The sequence below is a fragment of the Aythya fuligula genome, chromosome 1, assembly GCF_009819795.1.
Source record: "Aythya fuligula isolate bAytFul2 chromosome 1, bAytFul2.pri, whole genome shotgun sequence".
Lineage (NCBI taxonomy): Eukaryota > Metazoa > Chordata > Aves > Anseriformes > Anatidae > Aythya > Aythya fuligula.
The window spans coordinates 35876187-35901679 of record NC_045559.1 but is presented as its reverse complement, the minus strand read 5'-3'; positions in this window follow the sequence as shown (position 1 = coordinate 35901679).

The following is a 25493-nucleotide window of genomic DNA, read 5'->3' as shown; positions in this document are numbered from 1 at the left end:
GGCACCTCTCAAAAGCCACGTTACATGTACTTCAGCATCTTTTGTACTGGCCCCTCTCCGACGTCTACCTTTGTTCCCTACCAGCCGGCTTACACAAAGCCCCACAGGAGCAGATCCCCATTGGGTTTGCCACGAAAAGTCCTGGGCCCCTGCAGAGGGGCAGCAGACTGCCTTGCCATACCTTGTCTTTATACTTGTCCAACTCCTTCTGCAAACGCCTCTTCTCTTCCTTCAGGTGCCCGTGGCGGTGCATCGGGTCTTCAAGAGGAGCTTTGGATTTGGGCTGCTCTTCGGGAGCACGGGGAAGCTCCTGCAGCAGCTGTCTGACCACACCCTGAAGAAACGGCATTACACGAGAATGCAGAAGTCAGTAAGGACGCGACAAGACGAGAGACGCGTTTACTCATTCGATCCTGTCAGTAGATCGTCTGCAGCTGCAATTTGAACCTAAGAAATCGTGCCCACCACCAGCAGGCGTCTGCACAACTGATCTGCGTCACTCTTCAGCACAGTCACCTGTGTATTGTCCCGAAAATGCGGCCGAGTTTCAGCATCCTGTTTTTCTGGAAGGTTTTCTTTCTCCTTCGCAGACCCCTGAGTGAGCAAGAACACAGACAGTCAGGCAGCGTGGAAGGGTTGCCCCGAAAGAACGCACCACTGCCCTGTCTTTCAGCACTTGGGATGCAGAAGCACAACGTCTGCCACAGCTTCGTCATCTGTGGCCCAGGCTTCTACAAAACTAACATGCAGCATTTTCCCTTCCTGTCCTTCCCCTGTCACCGCGACTTTGACAGTTAGATGAGATGATGCTGGAGCCTGTAGTGGGTTTACGTGTCAAGGTTTTGGTAGCAGGGGCCATAGAGGTGGTTTCTGTGAGAAGGATCTAGAAGCTGCCCCATGTTTGGTAAGGGCCCCACTGCTGACCAGAGCTGAGCCAATAAGCGATGTTGTTTTGCCTCTGTGAGAGTATATTAAGACAGCGAAAAAACGCTGTGCCACACAGCAGCTGGGAGAGTGAGAGGAGTGAGGAACAGCCTTGCAGGTGCCAAGGTCAGTGCAGAAGGATGGGGAGAGGTGCTCCAGGCGCCGGAGCAGAAGTCCCCTGTGGCCTGTGGTGAGGACCATGGTGAAGCCGGATGTCCCCCTGCAGCCCATGGAGTACCACGGTGGAGCAGGGTTCCACGCTGCAGCCCATGGAGGAGACCACGGTGGAGCAGGTGGCCCTGCACCGACGGAGGCTGTCGCCTGTGGAAGACCCCTGCCGGAGCAGATTCCGGGCTGGACTTAGCCCACGGAGAGGAGCCACGCAGGAGCAGGTGACCTGGCAGGAGCTGCTGCCCATGGGGGACCCAGGTTGGAGCAGTTTTCTCCTGAGGGATGACCCTGGTACGGACCCATATCTGGAGCAGTTCTGGAAGAGCTGCTGCCTGTGGGAAGTCCACACCGGATCAGTTCATCAAGGACTTTATCCCGTGTGTGGGACCCCACAGCACAGGGGACAAGAGGGACCGAGAAGGAGCGGCAGAGAAGAAGCGCTGTAGACTGACCATAACCCCCATTCCCCCGTTCCCCTGTGCTGCTCGGGGGGAGGAGGGATGGAGGAAAGCACGACCTGTACTCCCCCATCCATCTACTCGTCGTCCCAGTTCCCCTAAAAGCCCCGTTGATACCCTTCAGGCCTCTCTCTTCAATATCATCGCTGCCATCCGGACTATCAATAGAGGATATTATTAATCAGAGGGGGCGAACCAGGTTGGGAAGCTTCCTGGCAATGTCCCTGACCCTGGCCCCAGGGAGGCAGCAGACTGCCCTACGGGTAGGGTCAGGCCGAGAAGGAGTCGCCTACAATGATCACCGATCACCCTTCTTTCTTGGCGGAGGCAGTCCTGAGGCGTGGAGTCGACTTCCTTGCCCTAGGCATCCTCCTGGGTAGACTTTTCACCTCACCCACTGGTCTCTCAAGCTCCAGGGCCTCAAACCTGTTGTGTAAGGGCACCTGGGAGGGCAGGGCCGGTGGGGGGTGCTGCCTGCGACGCCGAGCAGGGACCTGCTTCCATTCCTCCGCATCTCCTAGGTCCCCTCCCTCTGCCCCACAGGGCAGGGGGCCCACCACTGTTTGGGGTGTCTCACCCCGGTGCCTTTCCTTCAGGCGCGGCAGCGAGTTGCCCCACAGGTCCATCTCCCACACTCCCTGATAGCCCTCAACCTCTCCACCTCCTCCTTGAGCTCCGCCACCAGGCTGCCCAGGCCATCCACCCGCCCACAGCTTGCACACGGAGCCTCTGCCGCCTTCAGGGGGCAGCAACAGGGGAGGGGACTCCGCTGGCTCTGCCCACACCTCATCAGCCTGCCTCTGGTGCCTCCATGCTGGAAAAAAGCCCTGCCCACCTACATTGCCCAGTAAGGCTGGGTGGGCCTCTGGGAGAGCAGATTGAAGAAAGGGAGAACAAACACACAAAAAAACCACTCAGCCCTGCAGCCCCCAGGCTCAGCGCAGCAGGAGGGCAGGAGGTGCTGCAGGCAGGCAGCAGCAGTTCCCCTGCGGGCTGTGCAGGGAGAGGCCCCTGGTGGAGCAGGCTGTCCCCCTGCAGCCCATGGGTCCCACACGGAGCAGATCTCCATGCTGCAGCCCCCCCATGGGTGGAGGAGCCCCCGGTGGAGCAGGTGGATGTGGCCTGGAGGAGGCCTGCGGCCCATGGAGAGCCCCCGCAGGAGCAGGGAGGGGGTCTGGGGGGAGCTGCTGCCCACCCGTGAGGGACCCGTGCTGGAGCAGTTTGCTCCTGGGGGATGGATGGACCCTGTGGTACGGAGCCGTGTGGGAGCAGGTCTTGAAGAGAACTGCTCAGGAGTGGGAAGAGGGGGAAATGGTTTTAGTTTGCTTTTAGTCTCACTGCTCCAGTCTGCTAATGGTATGTGTTACATATGGAGTGGTAATTCGTGTCGAGAAAATGGTTGATATTAATAAAGAAGGGGGAGATTTGGGAATGTGGCCATGGGGGTTGGAAAGGCCCGTGGTTGAGATAATGTAGTAGGTTTACATGTCAAGGTTTTGGTAGCAGGGGGCCATAGGGGTAGTTTCTGTGAGAAGGATCTAGAAGCTGCCCCATGTTTGGTAAGGGGGACGCACAGCACAGAATTCCAGAAAGCAAAGAGCAGATCTGAAGACATGAGGGAAGCCTGGAAAACTCTGGCTTCCACCTTGTGCAGCTCCTCCCCTGCATTTCGTTCCACACGTGCTGCTCCACCTTGCTATTCAATAAACTTGGCATCTAGCCTGTTGTAGAAGGACAGAATTCTTGAGGATGAAAAAGACCTTCAAGACCATCAAGCGCACTGGTCAAGCTGAGCCCCCGAGCCCCATTGCCAGGAAAGTGGCTGCAGTGTCTGCACAATGCACAGACCGTCGCTGTTTTTAAGGACTGAAAAGCAACATGAGCTCCTAATGGCCAACCCAAACCTCCCCCGGCGCAACACCTCCTCACGTGCTATCCCTCCTCACTGGAGAGAGTTTCACAGGCCGGCACCGACTTGCATGTGAAGACCCAGGGCCACCCTGCGCCCACCCTGTGCCTCTTGCCCATGAGGCCACCCTGCAGTGGAGGTGCTGGGCAGGCGCCCCCTGCCCCCGGAGGGCGGTGCCCCCAGGCTGGATGCCCTGGTGACGCCCTTTGTGACACCCTTTGTGACCCCCTGCCCGTGTCCTGGCAGCAAAGCCTTGTGCTGCCTGCAGCAGGCAGAGCTCAGTGCGGTCGCCGCCACTGGGGAAGCGACAGCGCGTGGGTGGCCGGGAGCGTGGCTGCGGCTCTGCCCTTGCGTGGTGCCTCTGTCCTGCCGCGGGGCTCCCAGCTGTTTCGACTCCTGTCTCCGTTTTCCATTCCCTTTGAACAATATGTCTCGCTTTAAGTTGTCAAGCAACTGGGCCTTCAGGCCTTATGTATCCCCTTCTTCCCGGATCAAAGAAAAGCATATCCATCTCCTTTTCAAGGCCAATAGGCCTGGGTCCAAAGGCACGTCCAGGTCAGCAGGGGGCAGAACAGCAAAGGCCTTCGATGGCTGTGGCAGCAGAGGGGCCCGTGGGCGTAGCAGTCGGATCAGTAAAGGAGCCCGCAGCTCCCTCACTGTCTGGCAAGCCACACGTTTGTGACTGCGGTCCCACAGGGCTCTTTAAGGCCTCAGAGACTACTCGCCAGGTGCCGAGCAATCCCCCTGCAACCTTGTCGTTTTTAGTTGCAGAGTCCCACACCTTGACCTCAGTTTGGTCCCATATTTCAGGCTCATAAACTGTCCAATAGTTAATAAGGAGAATAAGCTGTAAGGTTACCAGGACGGTCTTTGTTCCTAAGGACGTGTGATTCCCCATAATGTGCAACTGCTTACCAGTGAGGGGCAGCTGTGTGCATGTGGTCCGCTTCTCTCAGCTCGAGCTGAGATCCCAGCTCTGGTGCCGCCTGTTTCCAGCGACTTTCTGTACGAGCTTCTCTGAGCAGTTTGCTGAGTTTGGCCGAACCTATCTTCATGAGGCAATCAATGTGCCTGTTCCTGTCCTGGCCTCCGTTCTGCCAGCCTGCTCCTCTTCACTCCTTTTTCCTGCTTCTTTATTGATGTAACTTCATCGTGTTGCTTTTTTTTTTTATCTTGAGGCAGGCTCCCCTCTTATACCCTTCTACCCACAGCAGTTCTTTTCAAAACAACTTTCCATTGGTCAAACAACTTGGACTGTAACAACAACAGCAAACACCCAGAAACTTCCATGCTGTAAAGGCTGGAGAACAAGAAAGCCGAGACTGCATGGAGTCTCCTGAATCACCCTTCTTTGTCCCCTCTTAACTCTTTTATATTTCTGATGGCCTCATCTTTAAGAGTCTAACCTTATCTGTCCTGGCTCCCCTGGAGTGGGCAGTCGAGTTCCACCACAGTGGCAAGTTCCACAGCAATGGCAAGGCCGGGGGATAAGGCAATGGCCCAGCTGAAGTGCATCTACACCAATGCACATGGGTAACAAACAGGAGGAGCTGGAAGCCATTGTGCAGCAGGCAGGCTACGACTTGGTTGCCATCACGGAGAAGTGGTGGGACCACTCTCATGACTGCAGTACTGCAACGACTGGCTATAGGCTCTTCAGAAGGGACAGGCAGCACAGAAGGGGTGGTGGTGTGGCTCTCTATATTAGAGAATCTATCAGTGTTGTTGAACTCGAGGCTGGGAATGACAAGGTTGAGTCCCTTTGGGTTAGGATCGGCGGGAAGGTCAACAAGGGAAGCATCCTGGCTGGGGTCTGTTATAGACTGCCGAACCAGGATGAGGAGACGGATGAGGAGTTTTACAGGCAGCTGACAGAAGTTGCGAAATTGTTGGCGCTTGTTCTCGTGGGGGACTTCAACTTCCCTGACATATCCTGGAAGCACAACACAGCCCAGAGAAAGCCGTCTAGGAGGTTTGTGGAGAGCGTGGAAGATAGCTTCCTGGCGCAGCTGGTTAGTGAACCTACCAGGGGTGGTGCCCTGCTAGACCTTCTCTTCACAAACAGAGAAGGACTGGTGGAGGATGTGATTGTCGGGAGCTGTCTTGGGCAGAGTGACCACGAAATGGTGGAGTTCTCTATTCTTGGCGAGGCCATGAAGGGGACAAGCAAAACCACTGTATTGGACTTCTGGAGGGCTGACTTTGAGCTGCTCAGGACACTGGTTGGCAGAGTCCCTTGGGAGGCGGTTCTGAAGGGCAGAGGAGTCCAGGAAGGCTGGGCGCTCTTCAAGAGGGAAATCCTAATGGCGCAGGAGCGGTCTGTCCCCACGTGCCCAAAGACGAGCCGGCGGGGAAGAAGACCGGCCTAGCTCAACAGAGAGTTGCAGCTTGAGCTTAGGAGAAAAATGAGGGTTTACAATCTTTGGAAAAAAGGGCGGGCCACTGAGGAGGACTATAAGGATGTTGCGAGGCTGTGCAGGGACAAAATTAGAAAGGCCAAAGCTCATCTGGAGCTCAATCTGGCTACTGCCGCTAAGACGACAAAAAATCTTTTTACAAAGACATCAACACAAAATGGAGGACTAAGGAGAATCTCCATCCTTTACTGGACGCGGGGGGAAACCTTGTTACGAAAGATGAGGAAAAGGCGGAGGTGCTCAATGTCTTCTTTGCCTCAGTCTTTAGCGGCAATACTGGTTGTTCTCTGGATACCCAGTACCCTGAGCTGGCGGAAGGGGATGGGGAGCAGGATGTGGCCCTCACTATCCACGAAGAAATGGCTGGCGACCTGCTACGGCACTTGGATGTGCGCAAGTCGATGGGGCCGGATGGGATCCACCCGAGGGTACTGAGAGAACTGGCAGAGGAGCTGGCCAAGCCACTTTCCATCACTTATCAGCAGTCCTGGCTATCGGGGGAGGTCCCAGCTGACTGGCGGCTGGCAAACGTGACGCCCATCTACAAGAAGGGCCGGAGGGCAGACCCGGGGAACTACAGCCCTGTCATTTGACCTCAGTGCCAGGAAAGCTCATGGAGCAGATTATCTTGAGAGTCTTCACGCGGCACTTGCAGGGCAAGCAGGCGATCAGGCCCAGTCAGCATGGGTTTATGAAAGGCAGGTCCTGCTTGACAGACCTGATCTCCTTCTATGACAAAGTGACGCGCTTGTTGGTGATTCAAAGATCGAAGCCGAAATTTCCTTAAGTGGTATATTCTTTATTGCAGCGCTGGATGCACGGGGGATCTCTCCACCTATCGTGCATGTTCAAAGTAACAAACTATCTCATATTTATACAGCAAAACAATGACTATTCTATTAATGCCTGTACGTATTTATTACCTAAACCTGCCTACTCTCGCTTCATATGCTAATTAGCTTATCAGTCCTCGCGCAAAGCCTTCCAAGAATTGTGGGCCGGGGTCTTCGGGATGTGGGCAGTGGTCTTTGGGAGGAAGACCGTAGGTCTTCCTCGTGATGCACTTTTCACCTTTTGCTTAAAAATGCCAGGTTGGATGAATCAGTTGTTTTCCAAGCTGCAGAAATGCTGAGTTGGCTTTCGGCCTAACTGAGAGTCGGCAGATAGCGGGATGTCTCAGTTAACAAGACATAACAGAAGGTTGACTCAAGTTATCTCAAGTCTCAGCCTGACTGAGGGTCGACAGATAACGGGATGTTTCAATTAACAAGATGCTTCAACATAACAGAAGGTCGACAGATAACAAGATATCTATTTTGTTCTCATTAATTTTTAACCACCAGATTTATTCTATCCTAAAGTGAGTTTATACAATGTCAGTGGATGAGGGAAAGGCTGTGCATGTGGTCTACCTTGACTTCAGCAAGGCTTTTGACACCGTTTCCCACAGCATTCTCCTCAAGAAACTGGCTGCTCTTGGCTTGGACTGGCGCACACTTTGTTGGGTTAGAAACTGGCTGGATACCGGGCCCAAAGAGTCGTGGTGAATGGAGTCAAATCCAGTTGGAGGCCGGTCACTAGTGGCATTCCCCAGGGCTCGGTGCTGGGGCCGGTCCTCTTTAATATCTGCATCGATGATCTGGACGAGGGCATTGAGTGCACCCTCAGTAAGTTTGCAGATGACACCAAGTTAGGTGCGTGTGTCGATCTGCTCGAGGGTAGGAAGGTTCCGCAGGAGGATCTGGACAGGCTGGACCGATGGGCTGAGGCCAACTGCATGAAGTTCAACAAGGCCAAGTGCCGGGTCCTGCACCTGGGGCGCAATAACCCCAAGCAGAGCTACAGGCTGGGAGATGAGTGGCTGGAGAGCTGCCTGGCGGAGAAGGACCTGGGAGTATTGGTTGATAGTCGGCTGAATATGAGCCAGCAGTGTGCTCAGGTGGCCGAGAAGGCCAACGGCATCCTGGCTTGTATAAGAAGCAGTGTGGCCAGCAGGGCTAGGGAGGTGATCGTCCCCCTGTACTCGGCTCTGGTGAGGCCGCACCTTGAGTACTGTGTTCAGTTTTGGGCCCCTCGCTACAAGAAGGACATCGAGGTGCTCGAAAGAGTCCAGAGAAGGGCGACGAAGCTGGTGAGGGGCCTGGAGAACAAGTCCTACGAGGAGCGGCTGAGGGAGCTGGGCTTGTTCAGCCTGGAGAAAAGGAGGCTCAGGGGCAACCTTATTGCTCTCTACGGGTACCTTAAAGGAGGCTGTAGCGAGGTGGGGGTTGGTCTGTTCTCCCATGTGCCTGGTGACAGGACGAGGGGGAAGGGGCTAAAGTTGCGCCAGGGGAGTTTTAGGTTGGATGTTAGGAGGAACTTCTTTACCGAAAGGGTTGTTAGGCATTGGAACGGGCTGCCCAGAGAAGTGGTGGAGTCACCATCCCTGGAGGTCTTTAAAAGATGTTTAGGTGTAGAGCTTAGGGATATGGTTTAGTGGAGGACTGTTAGTGTTAGGTCAGAGGTTGGACTCGATGATCCTGAGGTCTCTTCCAACCTAGAAATTCTGTGATTCTGTGATTTCCCCACGTGATTAAGTAACTAGGCTCAAGAGCTCACGAAGAGGGAAGTCTATGGCTAGTTTAATGAGGAAGAGGCTTGCAGCTCTTTCTCGAGGGCCTCGATGATCATGGCTTGCTGCTGGGCCGTGGCTTCCAGTCTGGCTTGTCGAGCTTCGAGCCTAGGAAAGACATACAAGCAATTATAGTCGCGTGGATACAGCAGGCCTCAAGAGTATTAAGCCGGGAAGAAGAGCATGAAGTAGCAGAGCCCCAAGCAAAAGCATCTTTCAGAAGCCTGCATGAACTTGCTGTGCGGCAAGAAGGCAACCCTCTGGCTTTCACACAGTCCCCGAAAGTGAAGCCTTGCTCCCCCTCTCGTACTCCCTTACCATTGCACGCGCTCCTCCAGATGTTTCATAACCGCAGCTGCATCAGATGCTACCTGAACGCTTTGCTGTTTCACACGAGAAGCTGTTACTTCCCTGTCCATCTTCTCTATAGCAATCTGCTGGAGGCCAACTATGTAATTCAAGCGCTGGATATACTGTTGTTGCAATCGCAGCAGCTGTCAAATCGGAACAGGGATTCACACAAGTGAGCTTAGGCTTCACAGAAAGGAGTCGACAGATTCGACTCTCCAGGCACCTCTCAAAAGCCACGTTACATGTACTTCAGCATCTTTTGTACTGGCCCCTCTCCGACGTCTACCTTTGTTCCCTACCAGCCAGGCTTACACAAAGCCCCCTGACAGGAGCAGATCCCCACTTGGGTTTTGCCACGAAAAAAGCCTGGGCCCCTGCAGAGGGGGCAGCAGACTGCCTTGCCATACCTTGTCTTTATACTTGTCCAACTCCTTCTGCAAACGCCTCTTCTCTTCCTTCAGGTGCCCGTGACGGTGCATCGCGTCTTCAAGAGGAGCTTTGGATTTGGGCTGCTCTTCGGGAGCACGGGGAAGCTCCTGCAGCAGCTGTCTGACCACACCCTGAAGAAACGGCATTACACGAGAATGCAGAAGTCAGTAAGGACGCGACAAGACGAGAGACGCGTTTACTCATTCGATCCTGTCAGTAGATCGGTCTGCAGCTGCAATTTGAACCTAAGAAATCGTGCCCACCACCAGCAGGCGTCTGCACAACTGATCTGCGTCACTCTTCAGCACAGTCACCTGTGTATTGTCCCGAAAATGCGGCCGAGTTTCAGCATCCTGTTTTTCTGGAAGGTTTTCTTTCTCCTTCGCAGACCCCTGAGTGAGCAAGAACACAGACAGTCAGGCAGCGTGGAAGGGTTGCCCCGAAAGAACGCACCACTGCCCTGTCTTTCAGCATTTGGGATGCAGAAGCACAACGTCTGCCACAGCTTCGTCATCTGTGGCCCAGGCTTCTACAAAACTAACATGCAGCATTTTCCCTTCCTGTCCGTCCCCTGTCACCGCCGACTTTGACAGATGAGATGATGCTGGAGCCTGTAGTGGGTTTACGTGTCAAGGTTTTGGTAGCAGGGGGCCATAGAGGTGGTTTCTGTGAGAAGGATCTAGAAGCTGCCCCATGTTTGGTAAGGGCCCCACTGCTGACCAGAGCTGAGCCAATAAGCGATGTTGTTTTGCGCCTCTGTGAGAGTATATTTAAGACAGCGAAAAAACGCTGTGCCACACAGCAGCTGGGAGAGTGAGAGGAGTGAGGAACAGCCTTGCAGGTGCCAAGGTCAGTGCAGAAGGATGGGGAGAGGTGCTCCAGGCGCCGGAGCAGAAGTCCCCTGTGGCCTGTGGTGAGGACCATGGTGAAGCCGGATGTCCCCCTGCAGCCCATGGAGTACCACGGTGGAGCAGGGTTCCACGCTGCAGCCCATGGAGGAGACCACGGTGGAGCAGGTGGCCCTGCACCGACGGAGGCTGTCGCCTGTGGAAGACCCCTGCCGGAGCAGATTCCGGGCTGGACTTGTAGCCCACGGAGAGGAGACCACGCAGGAGCAGGTGACCTGGCAGGAGCTGCTGCCCGTGGGGGACCCAGGTTGGAGCAGTTTTCTCCTGAGGGATAGACCCCATGGTACGGACCCATATCTGGAGCAGTTCTGGAAGAGCTGCTGCCTGTGGGAAGTCCACACCGGATCAGTTCATCAAGGACTTTATCCCGTGTGTGGGACCCCACAGCACAGGGGACAAGAGTGACCGAGAAGGAGCGGCAGAGAAGAAGCGCTGTAGACTGACCATAACCCCCATTCCCCCGTTCCCCTGTGCTGCTCGGGGGGAGGAGGGATGGAGGAAAGCACGACCTGTACTCCCCCATCCATCTACTCGTCGTCCCAGTCCCCTAAAGCCCCGTTTGATACCCTTCAGGCCTCTCTCTTCAATATCATCGCTGCCATCCCGGACTATCAATAGAGGATATTATTAATCAGAGGGGCGAACCAGGTTGGGAAGCTTCCTGGCAATGTCCCTGACCCTGGCCCCAGGGAGGCAGCAGACTGCCCTACGGGTAGGGTCAGGCCGAGAAGGGAGTCGCCTACAATGATCACCGATCACCCTTCTTTCTTGGTGGAGGCAGTCCTGAGGCGTGGAGTCGACTTCCTTGCCCTAGGCATCCTCCTGGGTAGACTTTTCACCTCACCCACTGGTCTCTCAAGCTCCAGGGCCTCAAACCTGTTGTGTAAGGGCACCTGGGAGGGCAGGGCCGGTGGGGGGTGCTGCCTGCGACGCCGAGCAGGGACCTGCTTCCATTCCTCCGCATCTCCTAGGTCCCCTCCCTCTGCCCCACAGGGCAGGGGGCCCACCACTGTTTGGGGTGTCTCACCCCGGTGCCTTTCCTTCAGGCGCGGCAGCGAGTTGCCCCACAGGTCCATCTCCCACACTCCCTGATAGCCCTCAACCTCTCCACCTCCTCCTTGAGCTCCGCCACCAGGCTGCCCAGGCCATCCACCCGCCCACAGCTTGCACACGGAGCCTCTGCCGCCTTCAGGGGGCAGCAACAGGGGAGGGGACTCCGCTGGCTCTGCCCACACCTCATCAGCCTGCCTCTGGTGCCTCCATGCTGGAAAAAAGCCCTGCCCACCTACATTGCCCAGTAAGGCTGGGTGGGCCTCTGGGAGAGCAGATTGAAGAAAGGGAGAACAAACACACAAAAAAACCACTCAGCCCTGCAGCCCCCAGGCTCAGCGCAGCAGGAGGGCAGGAGGTGCTGCAGGCAGGCAGCAGCAGTTCCCCTGCGGGCTGTGCAGGGAGAGGCCCCTGGTGGAGCAGGCTGTCCCCCTGCAGCCCATGGGTCCCACACGGAGCAGATCTCCATGCTGCAGCCCCCCCATGGGTGGAGGAGCCCCCGGTGGAGCAGGTGGATGTGGCCTGGAGGAGGCTGCGGCCCATGGAGAGCCCCCGCAGGAGCAGGGAGGGGGTCTGGGGGGAGCTGCTGCCCACCCGTGAGGGACCCGTGCTGGAGCAGTTTGCTCCTGGGGGATGGATGGACCCTGTGGTACGGAGCCGTGTGGGAGCAGGTCTTGAAGAGAACTGCTCAGGAGTGGGAAGAGGGGGAAATGGTTTTAGTTTGCTTTTAGTCTCACTGCTCCAGTCTGCTAATGGTATGTGTTACATATGGAGTGGTAATTCGTGTCGAGAAAATGGTTGATATTAATAAAGAAGGGGGAGATTTGGGAATGTGGCCATGGGGGTTGGAAAGGCCCGTGGTTGAGATAATGTAGTAGGTTTACGTGTCAAGGTTTTGGTAGCAGGGGGCCATAGGGGTAGTTTCTGTGAGAAGGATCTAGAAGCTGCCCCATGTTTGGTAAGGGGGACGCACAGCACAGAATTCCAGAAAGCAAAGAGCAGATCTGAAGACATGAGGGAAGCCTGGAAAACTCTGGCTTCCACCTTGTGCAGCTCCTCCCCTGCATTTCGTTCCACACGTGCTGCTCCACCTTGCTATTCAATAAACTTGGCATCTAGCCTGTTGTAGAAGGACAGAATTCTTGAGGATGAAAAAGACCTTCAAGACCATCAAGCGCACTGGTCAAGCTGAGCCCCCGAGCCCCATTGCCAGGAAAGTGGCTGCAGTGTCTGCACAATGCACAGACCGTCGCTGTTTTTAAGGACTGAAAAGCAACATGAGCTCCTAATGGCCAACCCAAACCTCCCCCGGCGCAACACCTCCTCACGTGCTATCCCTCCTCACTGGAGAGAGTTTCACAGGCCGGCACCGACTTGCATGTGAAGACCCAGGCCACCCTGCGCCCACCCTGTGCCTCTTGCCTGTGAGGCCACCCTGCAGTGGAGGTGCTGGGCAGGCGCCCCCTGCCCCCGGAGGGCGGTGCCCCCAGGCTGGATGCCCCTGGTGACGCCCTTTGTGACACCCTTTGTGACCCCCTGCCCGTGTCCTGGCAGCAAAGCCTTGTGCTGCCTGCAGCAGGCAGAGCTCAGTGCTGTCGCCGCCACTGGGGAAGCGACAGCGCGTGGGTGGCCGGGAGCGTGGCTGCGGCTCTGCCCTTGCGTGGTGCCTCTGTCCTGCCGCGGGGCTCCCAGCTGTTTCGACTCCTGTCTCCGTTTTCCATTCCCTTTGAACAATATGTCTCGCTTTAAGTTGTCAAGCAACTGGGCCTTCAGGCCTTATGTATCCCGTTCTTCCCGGATCAAAGAAAAGCATATCCATCTCCTTTTCAAGGCCAATAGGCCTGGGTCCAAAGGCACGTCCAGGTCAGCAGGGGGCAGAACAGCAAAGGCCTTCGATGGCTGTGGCAGCAGAGGGGCCCGTGGCGTAGCAGTCGGATCAGTAAAGGAGCCCGCAGCTCCCTCACTGTCTGGCAAGCCACACGTTTGTGACTGCGGTCCCACAGGGCTCTTTAAGGCCTCAGAGACTACTCGCCAGGTGCCGAGCAATCCCCCTGCAACCTTGTCGTTTTTAGTTGCAGAGTCCCACACCTTGACCTCAGTTTGGTCCCATATTTCAGGCTCATAAACTGTCCAATAGTTAATAAGGAGAATAAGCTGTAAGGTTACCAGGACGGTCTTTGTTCCTAAGGACGTGTGATTCCCCATAATGTGCAACTGCTTACCAGTGAGGGGCAGCTGTGTGCATGGGTCCGCTTCTCTCAGCTCGAGCTGAGATCCCAGCTCTGGTGCCGCCTGTTTCCAGCGACTTTCTGTACGAGCTTCTCTGAGCAGTTTGCTGAGTTTGGCCGAACCTATCTTCATGAGGCAATCAATGTGCCTGTTCCTGTCCTGGCCTCCGTTCTGCCAGCCTGCTCCTCTTCACTCCTTTTTCCTGCTTCTTTATTGATGTAACTTCATCGTGTTGCTTTTTTTTTTTTATCTTGAGGGCAGGCTCCCCTCTTATACCCTTCTACCCACAGCAGTTCTTTTCAAAACAACTTTCCATTGGTCAAACAACTTGGACTGTAACAACAACAGCAAACACCCAGAAACTTCCATGCTGTAAAGGCTGGAGAACAAGAAAGCCGAGACTGCATGGAGTCTCCTGAATCACCCTTCTTTGTCCCCTCTTAACTCTTTTATATTTCTGATGGCCTCATCTTTAAGAGTCTAACCTTATCTGTCCTGGTTCCCCTGGAGTGGGCAGTCGAGTTCCACCACAGTGGCAAGTTCCACAGCAATGGCAAGGCCGGGGGATAAGGCAATGGCCCAGCTGAAGTGCATCTACACCAATGCACATGGGTAACAAACAGGAGGAGCTGGAAGCCATTGTGCAGCAGGCAGGCTACGACTTGGTTGCCATCACGGAGAAGTGGTGGGACCACTCTCATGACTGCAGTACTGCAATGACTGGCTATAGGCTCTTCAGAAGGGACAGGCAGCACAGAAGGGGTGGTGGTGTGGCTCTCTATATTAGAGAATCTATCAGTGTTGTTGAACTCGAGGCTGGGAATGACAAGGTTGAGTCCCTTTGGGTTAGGATCGGCGGGAAGGTCAACAAGGGAAGCATCCTGGCTGGGGTCTGTTATAGACTGCCGAACCAGGATGAGGAGACGGATGAGGAGTTTTACAGGCAGCTGACAGAAGTTGCGAAATTGTTGGCGCTTGTTCTCGTGGGGGACTTCAACTTCCCTGACATATCCTGGAAGCACAACACAGCCCAGAGAAAGCCGTCTAGGAGGTTTGTGGAGAGCGTGGAAGATAGCTTCCTGGCGCAGCTGGTTAGTGAACCTACCAGGGGTGGTGCCCTGCTAGACCTTCTCTTCACAAACAGAGAAGGACTGGTGGAGGATGTGATTGTCGGGAGCTGTCTTGGGCAGAGTGACCACGAAATGGTGGAGTTCTCTATTCTTGGCGAGGCCATGAAGGGGACAAGCAAAACCACTGTATTGGACTTCTGGAGGGCTGACTTTGAGCTGCTCAGGACACTGGTTGGCAGAGTCCCTTGGGAGGCGGTTCTGAAGGGCAGAGGAGTCCAGGAAGGCTGGGCGCTCTTCAAGAGGGAAATCCTAATGGCGCAGGAGCGGTCTGTCCCCACGTGCCCAAAGACGAGCCGGCGGGGAAGAAGACCGGCCTAGCTCAACAGAGAGTTGCAAGCTTGAGCTTAGGAGAAAAATGAGGGTTTACAATCTTTGGAAAAAAGGGCGGGCCACTGAGGAGGACTATAAGGATGTTGCGAGGCTGTGCAGGGACAAAATTAGAAAGGCCAAAGCTCATCTGGAGCTCAATCTGGCTACTGCCGCTAAAGACGACAAAAAATCTTTTTACAAAGACATCAACACAAAATGGAGGACTAAGGAGAATCTCCATCCTTTACTGGACGCGGGGGGAAACCTTGTTACGAAAGATGAGGAAAAGGCGGAGGTGCTCAATGTCTTCTTTGCCTCAGTCTTTAGCGGCAATACTGGTTGTTCTCTGGATACCCAGTACCCTGAGCTGGCGGAAGGGGATGGGGAGCAGGATGTGGCCCTCACTATCCACGAAGAAATGGCTGGCGACCTGCTACGGCACTTGGATGTGCGCAAGTCGATGGGGCCGGATGGGATCCACCCGAGGGTACTGAGAGAACTGGCAGAGGAGCTGGCCAAGCCACTTTCCATCACTTATCAGCAGTCCTGGCTATCGGGGGAGGTCCCAGCTGACTGGCGGCTGGCAAACGTGACGCCCATCTACAAGAAGGGCCGGAGGGCAGACCCGGGGAACTACAGCCCTGTCATTTGACCTCAGTGCCAGGAAAGCTCATGGAGCAGATTATCTTGAGAGTCTTCACGCGGCACTTGCAGGGCAAGCAGGCGATCAGGCCCAGTCAGCATGGGTTTATGAAAGGCAGGTCCTGCTTGACAGACCTGATCTCCTTCTATGACAAAGTGACGCGCTTGTTGGTGATTCAAAGATCGAAGCCGAAATTTCCTTAAGTGGTATATTCTTTATTGCAGCGCTGGATGCACGGGGGATCTCTCCACCTATCGTGCATGTTCAAAGTAACAAACTATCTCATATTTATACAGCAAAACAATGACTATTCTATTAATGCCTGTACGTATTTATTACCTAAACCTGCCTACTCTCGCTTCATATGCTAATTAGCTTATCAGTCCTCGCGCAAAGCCTTCCAAGAATTGTGGGCCGGGGTCTTCGGGATGTGGGCAGTGGTCTTTGGGAGGAAGACCGTAGGTCTTCCTCGTGATGCACTTTTCACCTTTTGCTTAAAAATGCCAGGTTGGATGAATCAGTTGTTTTCCAAGCTGCAGAAATGCTGAGTTGGCTTTCGGCCTAACTGAGAGTCGGCAGATAGCGGGATGTCTCAGTTAACAAGACATAACAGAAGGTTGACTCAAGTTATCTCAAGTCTCAGCCTGACTGAGGGTCGACAGATAACGGGATGTTTCAATTAACAAGATGCTTCAACATAACAGAAGGTCGACAGATAACAAGATATCTATTTTGTTCTCATTAATTTTTAACCACCAGATTTATTCTATCCTAAAGTGAGTTTATACAATGTCAGTGGATGAGGGAAAGGCTGTGGATGTGGTCTACCTTGACTTCAGCAAGGCTTTTGACACCGTTTCCCACAGCATTCTCCTCAAGAAACTGGCTGCTCTTGGCTTGGACTGGCGCACACTTTGTTGGGTTAGAAACTGGCTGGATACCGGGCCCAAAGAGTCGTGGTGAATGGAGTCAAATCCAGTTGGAGGCCGGTCACTAGTGGCATTCCCCAGGGCTCGGTGCTGGGGCCGGTCCTCTTTAATATCTGCATCGATGATCTGGACGAGGGCATTGAGTGCACCCTCAGTAAGTTTGCAGATGACACCAAGTTAGGTGCGTGTGTCGATCTGCTCGAGGGTAGGAAGGTTCCGCAGGAGGATCTGGACAGGCTGGACCGATGGGCTGAGGCCAACTGCATGAAGTTCAACAAGGCCAAGTGCCGGGTCCTGCACCTGGGGCGCAATAACCCCAAGCAGAGCTACAGGCTGGGAGATGAGTGGCTGGAGAGCTGCCTGGCGGAGAAGGACCTGGGAGTATTGGTTGATAGTCGGCTGAATATGAGCCAGCAGTGTGCTCAGGTGGCCGAGAAGGCCAACGGCATCCTGGCTTGTATAAGAAGCAGTGTGGCCAGCAGGGCTAGGGAGGTGATCGTCCCCCTGTACTCGTCTCTGGTGAGGCCGCACCTCGAGTACTGTGTTCAGTTTTGGGCCCCTCGCTACAAGAAGGACATCGAGGTGCTCGAAAGAGTCCAGAGAAGGGCGACGAAGCTGGTGAGGGGCCTGGAGAACAAGTCCTACGAGGAGCGGCTGAGGGAGCTGGGCTTGTTCAGCCTGGAGAAAAGGAGGCTCAGGGGCAACCTTATTGCTCTCTACGGGTACCTTAAAGGAGGCTGTAGCGAGGTGGGGGTTGGTCTGTTCTCCCATGTGCCTGGTGACAGGACGAGGGGGAAGGGGCTAAAGTTGCGCCAGGGGAGTTTTAGGTTGGATGTTAGGAGGAACTTCTTTACCGAAAGGGTTGTTAGGCATTGGAACGGGCTGCCCAGAGAAGTGGTGGAGTCACCATCCCTGGAGGTCTTTAAAAGATGTTTAGGTGTAGAGCTTAGGGATATGGTTTAGTGGAGGACTGTTAGTGTTAGGTCAGAGGTTGGACTCGATGATCCTGAGGTCTCTTCCAACCTAGAAATTCTGTGATTCTGTGATTTCCCCACGTGATTAAGTAACTAGGCTCAAGAGCTCACGAAGAGGGAAGTCTATGGCTAGTTTAATGAGGAAGAGGCTTGCAGCTCTTTCTCGAGGGCCTCGATGATCATGGCTTGCTGCTGGGCCGTGGCTTCCAGTCTGGCTTGTCGAGCTTCGAGCCTAGGAAAGACATACAAGCAATTATAGTCGCGTGGATACAGCAGGCCTCAAGAGTATTAAGCCGGGAAGAAGAGCATGAAGTAGCAGAGCCCCAAGCAAAAGCATCTTTCAGAAGCCTGCATGAACTTGCTGTGCGGCAAGAAGGCAACCCTCTGGCTTTCACACAGTCCCCGAAAGTGAAGCCTTGCTCCCCCTCTCGTACTCCCTTACCATTGCACGCGCTCCTCCAGATGTTTCATAACCGCAGCTGCATCAGATGCTACCTGAACGCTTTGCTGTTTCACACGAGAAGCTGTTACTTCCCTGTCCATCTTCTCTATAGCAATCTGCTGGAGGCCAACTATGTAATTCAAGCGCTGGATATACTGTTGTTGCAATCGCAGCAGCTGTCAAATCGGAACAGGGATTCACACAAGTGAGCTTAGGCTTCACAGAAAGGAGTCGACAGATTCGACTCTCCAGGCACCTCTCAAAAGCCACGTTACATGTACTTCAGCATCTTTTGTACTGGCCCCTCTCCGACGTCTACCTTTGTTCCCTACCAGCCAGGCTTACACAAAGCCCCCTGACAGGAGCAGATCCCCACTTGGGTTTGCCACGAAAAAAGCCTGGGCCCCTGCAGAGGGGGCAGCAGACTGCCTTGCCATACCTTGTCTTTATTCTTGTCCAACTCCTTCTGCAAACGCCTCTTCTCTTCCTTCAGGTGCCCGTGACGGTGCATCGCGTCTTCAAGAGGAGCTTTGGATTTGGGCTGCTCTTCGGGAGCACGGGGAAGCTCCTGCAGCAGCTGTCTGACCACACCCTGAAGAAACGGCATTACACGAGAATGCAGAAGTCAGTAAGGACGCGACAAGACGAGAGACGCGTTTACTCATTCGATCCTGTCAGTAGATCGGTCTGCAGCTGCAATTTGAACCTAAGAAATCGTGCCCGCCACCAGCAGGCGTCTGCACAACTGATCTGCGTCACTCTTCAGCACAGTCACCTGTGTATTGTCCCGAAAATGCGGCTGAGATTCAGCATCCTGTTTTTCTGGAAGGTTTTCTTTCTCCTTCGCAGACCCCTGAGTGAGCAAGAACACAGACAGTCAGGCAGCGTGGAAGGGTTGCCCCCAAAAGAACGCACCACTGCCCTGTCTTTCAGCATTTGGGATGCAGAAGCACAACGTCTGCCACAGCTTCGTCATCTGTGGCCCAGGCTTCTACAAAACTAACATGCAGCATTTTCCCTTCCTGTCCTTCCCCTGTCACCGCCGACTTTGACAGTTAGATGAGATGATGCTGGAGCCTGTAGTGGGTTTACGTGTCAAGGTTTTGGTAGCAGGGGGCCATAGAGGTGGTTTCTGTGAGAAGGATCTAGAAGCTGCCCCATGTTTGGTAAGGGGGACACACAGCACAGAATTCCAGAAAGCAAAGAGCAGATCTGAAGACATGAGGGAAGCCTGGAAAACTCTGGCTTCCACCTTGTGCAGCTCCTCCCCTGCATTTCATTCTACACATGCTGCTCCACCTTGCTATTCAATAAACTTGGCATCTAGCCTGTTGTAGAAGGACAGAATTCTTGAGGATGAAAAAGACCTTCAAGACCATCAAGCGCACTGGTCAAGCTGAGCCCCCGAGCCCCATTGCCAAGAAAGTGGTTGCAATGTCTGTGCAATGCACAGACCGTCGCCGTTTTTAAGGACTGAAAAGCAACATGAGCTCCTAATGGCCAACCCAAACCTCCCCCGGCGCAACACCTCCTCACGTGCTATCCCTCCTCACTGGAGAGAGTTTCACAGGCCGGCACCGACTTGCATGTGAAGACCCAGGCCACCCTGCGCCCACCCTGTGCCTCTTGCCCGTGAGGCCACCCTGCAGTGGAGGTGCTGGGCAGGTGCCCCCTGCCCCCGGAGGGCGGTGCCCCCAGGCTGGATGCCCCTGGTGACGCCCTTTGTGACACCCTTTGTGACCCCCTGCCCGTGTCCTGGCAGCAAAGCCTTGTGCTGCCTGCAGCAGGCAGAGCTCAGTGCGGTCGCCGCCACTGGGGAAGCGACAGCGCGTGGGTGGCCGGGAGCGTGGCTGCGGCTCTGCCCTTGCGTGGTGCCTCTGTCCTGCCGCGGGGCTCCCAGCTGTTTCGACTCCTGTCTCCATTTTCCATTCCCTTTGAACAATATGTCTCGCTTTAAGTTGTCAAGCAACTGGGCCTTCAGGCCTTATGTATCCCGTTCTTCCCGGATCGAAGAAAAGCATACCCAACTCCTTTTCAAGGCCAATAGGCCTGGGTAACAATAGGCCTGGATCAGGCCTCAAGAGTATTAAGCCGGGAAGAAGAGCATGAAGTAGCAGAGCCCCAAGCAAAAGCATCTTTCAGAAGCCTGCACGAACTTGCTGTGCGGCAAGAAGGCAACCCTCTGGCTTTCACACAGTCCCCGAAAGTGAAGCCTTGCTCCCCCTCTCGTACTCCCTTACCATTGCACGTGCTCCTCCAGATGTTTGATAACCGCAGCTGCAGCAGATGCTACCAGAACGCTTTGCTGTTTCACACGAGAAGCTGTTACTTCCCTGTCCATCTTCTCTATAGCAATCTGCTGGAGGCCAACTCCGTAATTCAAGCGCTGGATATGCTGTTGTTGCAATCGCAGCAGCTGTCAAATCGGAACAGGGATTCACACAAGTGAGCTTAGGCTTCACAGAAAGGAGTCGACAGATTCGACTCTCCAGGCACCTCTCAAAAGCCACGTTACATGTACTTCAGCATCTTTTGTACTGGCCCCTCTCCGACGTCTACCTTTGTTCCCTACCAGCCAGGCTTACACAAAGCCCCCTGACAGGAGCAGATCCCCATTTGGGTTTGCCACGAAAAGTCCTGGGCCCCTGCAGAGGGGGCAGCAGACTGCCTTGCCATACCTTGTCTTTATACTTGTCCAACTCCTTCTGCAAACGCCTCTTCTCTTCCTTCAGGTGCCCGTGGCGGTGCATCGGGTCTTCAAGAGGAGCTTTGGATTTGGGCTGCTCTTCGGGAGCACGGGGAAGCTCCTGCAGCAGCTGTCTGACCACACCCTGAAGAAACGGCATTACACGAGAATGCAGAAGTCAGTAAGGACGCGACAAGACGAGAGACGCGTTTACTCATTCGATCCTGTCAGTAGATCGGTCTGCAGCTGCAATTTGAACCTAAGAAATCGTGCCCACCACCAGCAGGCGTCTGCACAACTGATCTGCGTCACTCTTCAGCACAGTCACCTGTGTATTGTCCCGAAAATGCGGCCGAGTTTCAGCATCCTGTTTTTCTGGAAGGTTTTCTTTCTCCTTCGCAGACCCCTGAGTGAGCAAGAACACAGACAGTCAGGCAGCGTGGAAGGGTTGCCCCGAAAGAACGCACCACTGCCCTGTCTTTCAGCACTTGGGATGCAGAAGCACAACGTCTGCCACAGCTTCGTCATCTGTGGCCCAGGCTTCTACAAAACTAACATGCAGCATTTTCCCTTCCTGTCCTTCCCCTGTCACCGCCGACTTTGACAGTTAGATGAGATGATGCTGGAGCCTGTAGTGGGTTTACGTGTCAAGGTTTTGGTAGCAGGGGGCCATAGAGGTGGTTTCTGTGAGAAGGATCTAGAAGCTGCCCCATGTTTGGTAAGGGCCCCACTGCTGACCAGAGCTGAGCCAATAAGCGATGTTGTTTTGCGCCTCTGTGAGAGTATATTTAAGACAGCGAAAAAAACGCTGTGCCACACAGCAGCTGGGAGAGTGAGAGGAGTGAGGAACAGCCTTGCAGGTGCCAAGGTCAGTGCAGAAGGATGGGGAGAGGTGCTCCAGGCGCCGGAGCAGAAGTCCCCTGTGGCCTGTGGTGAGGACCATGGTGAAGCCGGATGTCCCCCTGCAGCCCATGGAGTACCACGGTGGAGCAGGGTTCCACGCTGCAGCCCATGGAGGAGACCACGGTGGAGCAGGTGGCCCTGCACCGACGGAGGCTGTCGCCTGTGGAAGACCCCTGCCGGAGCAGATTCCGGGCTGGACTTGTAGCCCACGGAGAGGAGACCACGCAGGAGCAGGTGACCTGGCAGGAGCTGCTGCCCGTGGGGGACCCAGGTTGGAGCAGTTTTCTCCTGAGGGATAGACCCCATGGTACGGACCCATATCTGGAGCAGTTCTGGAAGAGCTGCTGCCTGTGGGAAGTCCACACCGGATCAGTTCATCAAGGACTTTATCCCGTGTGTGGGACCCCACAGCACAGGGGACAAGAGTGACCGAGAAGGAGCGGCAGAGAAGAAGCGCTGTAGACTGACCATAACCCCCATTCCCCCGTTCCCCTGTGCTGCTCGGGGGGAGGAGGGATGGAGGAAAGCACGACCTGTACTCCCCCATCCATCTACTCGTCGTCCCAGTCCCCTAAAGCCCCGTTTGATACCCTTCAGGCCTCTCTCTTCAATATCATCGCTGCCATCCCGGACTATCAATAGAGGATATTATTAATCAGAGGGGCGAACCAGGTTGGGAAGCTTCCTGGCAATGTCCCTGACCCTGGCCCCAGGGAGGCAGCAGACTGCCCTACGGGTAGGGTCAGGCCGAGAAGGGAGTCGCCTACAATGATCACCGATCACCCTTCTTTCTTGGTGGAGGCAGTCCTGAGGCGTGGAGTCGACTTCCTTGCCCTAGGCATCCTCCTGGGTAGACTTTTCACCTCACCCACTGGTCTCTCAAGCTCCAGGGCCTCAAACCTGTTGTGTAAGGGCACCTGGGAGGGCAGGGCCGGTGGGGGGTGCTGCCTGCGACGCCGAGCAGGGACCTGCTTCCATTCCTCCGCATCTCCTAGGTCCCCTCCCTCTGCCCCACAGGGCAGGGGGCCCACCACTGTTTGGGGTGTCTCACCCCGGTGCCTTTCCTTCAGGCGCGGCAGCGAGTTGCCCCACAGGTCCATCTCCCACACTCCCTGATAGCCCTCAACCTCTCCACCTCCTCCTTGAGCTCCGCCACCAGGCTGCCCAGGCCATCCACCCGCCCACAGCTTGCACACGGAGCCTCTGCCGCCTTCAGGGGGCAGCAACAGGGGAGGGGACTCCGCTGGCTCTGCCCACACCTCATCAGCCTGCCTCTGGTGCCTCCATGCTGGAAAAAAGCCCTGCCCACCTACATTGCCCAGTAAGGCTGGGTGGGCCTCTGGGAGAGCAGATTGAAGAAAGGGAGAACAAACACACAAAAAAACCACTCAGCCCTGCAGCCCCCAGGCTCAGCGCAGCAGGAGGGCAGGAGGTGCTGCAGGCAGGCAGCAGCAGTTCCCCTGCGGGCTGTGCAGGGAGAGGCCCCTGGTGGAGCAGGCTGTCCCCCTGCAGCCCATGGGTCCCACACGGAGCAGATCTCCATGCTGCAGCCCCCCCATGGGTGGAGGAGCCCCCGGTGGAGCAGGTGGATGTGGCCTGGAGGAGGCTGCGGCCCATGGAGAGCCCCCGCAGGAGCAGGGAGGGGGTCTGGGGGGAGCTGCTGCCCACCCGTGAGGGACCCGTGCTGGAGCAGTTTGCTCCTGGGGGATGGATGGACCCTGTGGTACGGAGCCGTGTGGGAGCAGGTCTTGAAGAGAACTGCTCAGGAGTGGGAAGAGGGGGAAATGGTTTTAGTTTGCTTTTAGTCTCACTGCTCCAGTCTGCTAATGGTATGTGTTACATATGGAGTGGTAATTCGTGTCGAGAAAATGGTTGATATTAATAAAGAAGGGGGAGATTTGGGAATGTGGCCATGGGGGTTGGAAAGGCCCGTGGTTGAGATAATGTAGTAGGTTTACGTGTCAAGGTTTTGGTAGCAGGGGGCCATAGGGGTAGTTTCTGTGAGAAGGATCTAGAAGCTGCCCCATGTTTGGTAAGGGGGACGCACAGCACAGAATTCCAGAAAGCAAAGAGCAGATCTGAAGACATGAGGGAAGCCTGGAAAACTCTGGCTTCCACCTTGTGCAGCTCCTCCCCTGCATTTCGTTCCACACGTGCTGCTCCACCTTGCTATTCAATAAACTTGGCATCTAGCCTGTTGTAGAAGGACAGAATTCTTGAGGATGAAAAAGACCTTCAAGACCATCAAGCGCACTGGTCAAGCTGAGCCCCCGAGCCCCATTGCCAGGAAAGTGGCTGCAGTGTCTGCACAATGCACAGACCGTCGCTGTTTTTAAGGACTGAAAAGCAACATGAGCTCCTAATGGCCAACCCAAACCTCCCCCGGCGCAACACCTCCTCACGTGCTATCCCTCCTCACTGGAGAGAGTTTCACAGGCCGGCACCGACTTGCATGTGAAGACCCAGGCCACCCTGCGCCCACCCTGTGCCTCTTGCCTGTGAGGCCACCCTGCAGTGGAGGTGCTGGGCAGGCGCCCCCTGCCCCCGGAGGGCGGTGCCCCCAGGCTGGATGCCCCTGGTGACGCCCTTTGTGACACCCTTTGTGACCCCCTGCCCGTGTCCTGGCAGCAAAGCCTTGTGCTGCCTGCAGCAGGCAGAGCTCAGTGCTGTCGCCGCCACTGGGGAAGCGACAGCGCGTGGGTGGCCGGGAGCGTGGCTGCGGCTCTGCCCTTGCGTGGTGCCTCTGTCCTGCCGCGGGGCTCCCAGCTGTTTCGACTCCTGTCTCCGTTTTCCATTCCCTTTGAACAATATGTCTCGCTTTAAGTTGTCAAGCAACTGGGCCTTCAGGCCTTATGTATCCCGTTCTTCCCGGATCAAAGAAAAGCATATCCATCTCCTTTTCAAGGCCAATAGGCCTGGGTCCAAAGGCACGTCCAGGTCAGCAGGGGGCAGAACAGCAAAGGCCTTCGATGGCTGTGGCAGCAGAGGGGCCCGTGGCGTAGCAGTCGGATCAGTAAAGGAGCCCGCAGCTCCCTCACTGTCTGGCAAGCCACACGTTTGTGACTGCGGTCCCACAGGGCTCTTTAAGGCCTCAGAGACTACTCGCCAGGTGCCGAGCAATCCCCCTGCAACCTTGTCGTTTTTAGTTGCAGAGTCCCACACCTTGACCTCAGTTTGGTCCCATATTTCAGGCTCATAAACTGTCCAATAGTTAATAAGGAGAATAAGCTGTAAGGTTACCAGGACGGTCTTTGTTCCTAAGGACGTGTGATTCCCCATAATGTGCAACTGCTTACCAGTGAGGGGCAGCTGTGTGCATGGGTCCGCTTCTCTCAGCTCGAGCTGAGATCCCAGCTCTGGTGCCGCCTGTTTCCAGCGACTTTCTGTACGAGCTTCTCTGAGCAGTTTGCTGAGTTTGGCCGAACCTATCTTCATGAGGCAATCAATGTGCCTGTTCCTGTCCTGGCCTCCGTTCTGCCAGCCTGCTCCTCTTCACTCCTTTTTCCTGCTTCTTTATCGATGTAACTTCATCGTGTTGCTTTTTTTTTTTATCTTGAGGGCAGGCTCCCCTCTTATACCCTTCTACCCACAGCAGTTCTTTTCAAAACAACTTTCCATTGGTCAAACAACTTGGACTGTAACAACAACAGCAAACACCCAGAAACTTCCATGCTGTAAAGGCTGGAGAACAAGAAAGCCGAGACTGCATGGAGTCTCCTGAATCACCCTTCTTTGTCCCCTCTTAACTCTTTTATATTTCTGATGGCCTCATCTTTAAGAGTCTAACCTTATCTGTCCTGGTTCCCCTGGAGTGGGCAGTCGAGTTCCACCACAGTGGCAAGTTCCACAGCAATGGCAAGGCCGGGGGATAAGGCAATGGCCCAGCTGAAGTGCATCTACACCAATGCACATGGGTAACAAACAGGAGGAGCTGGAAGCCATTGTGCAGCAGGCAGGCTACGACTTGGTTGCCATCACGGAGAAGTGGTGGGACCACTCTCATGACTGCAGTACTGCAAT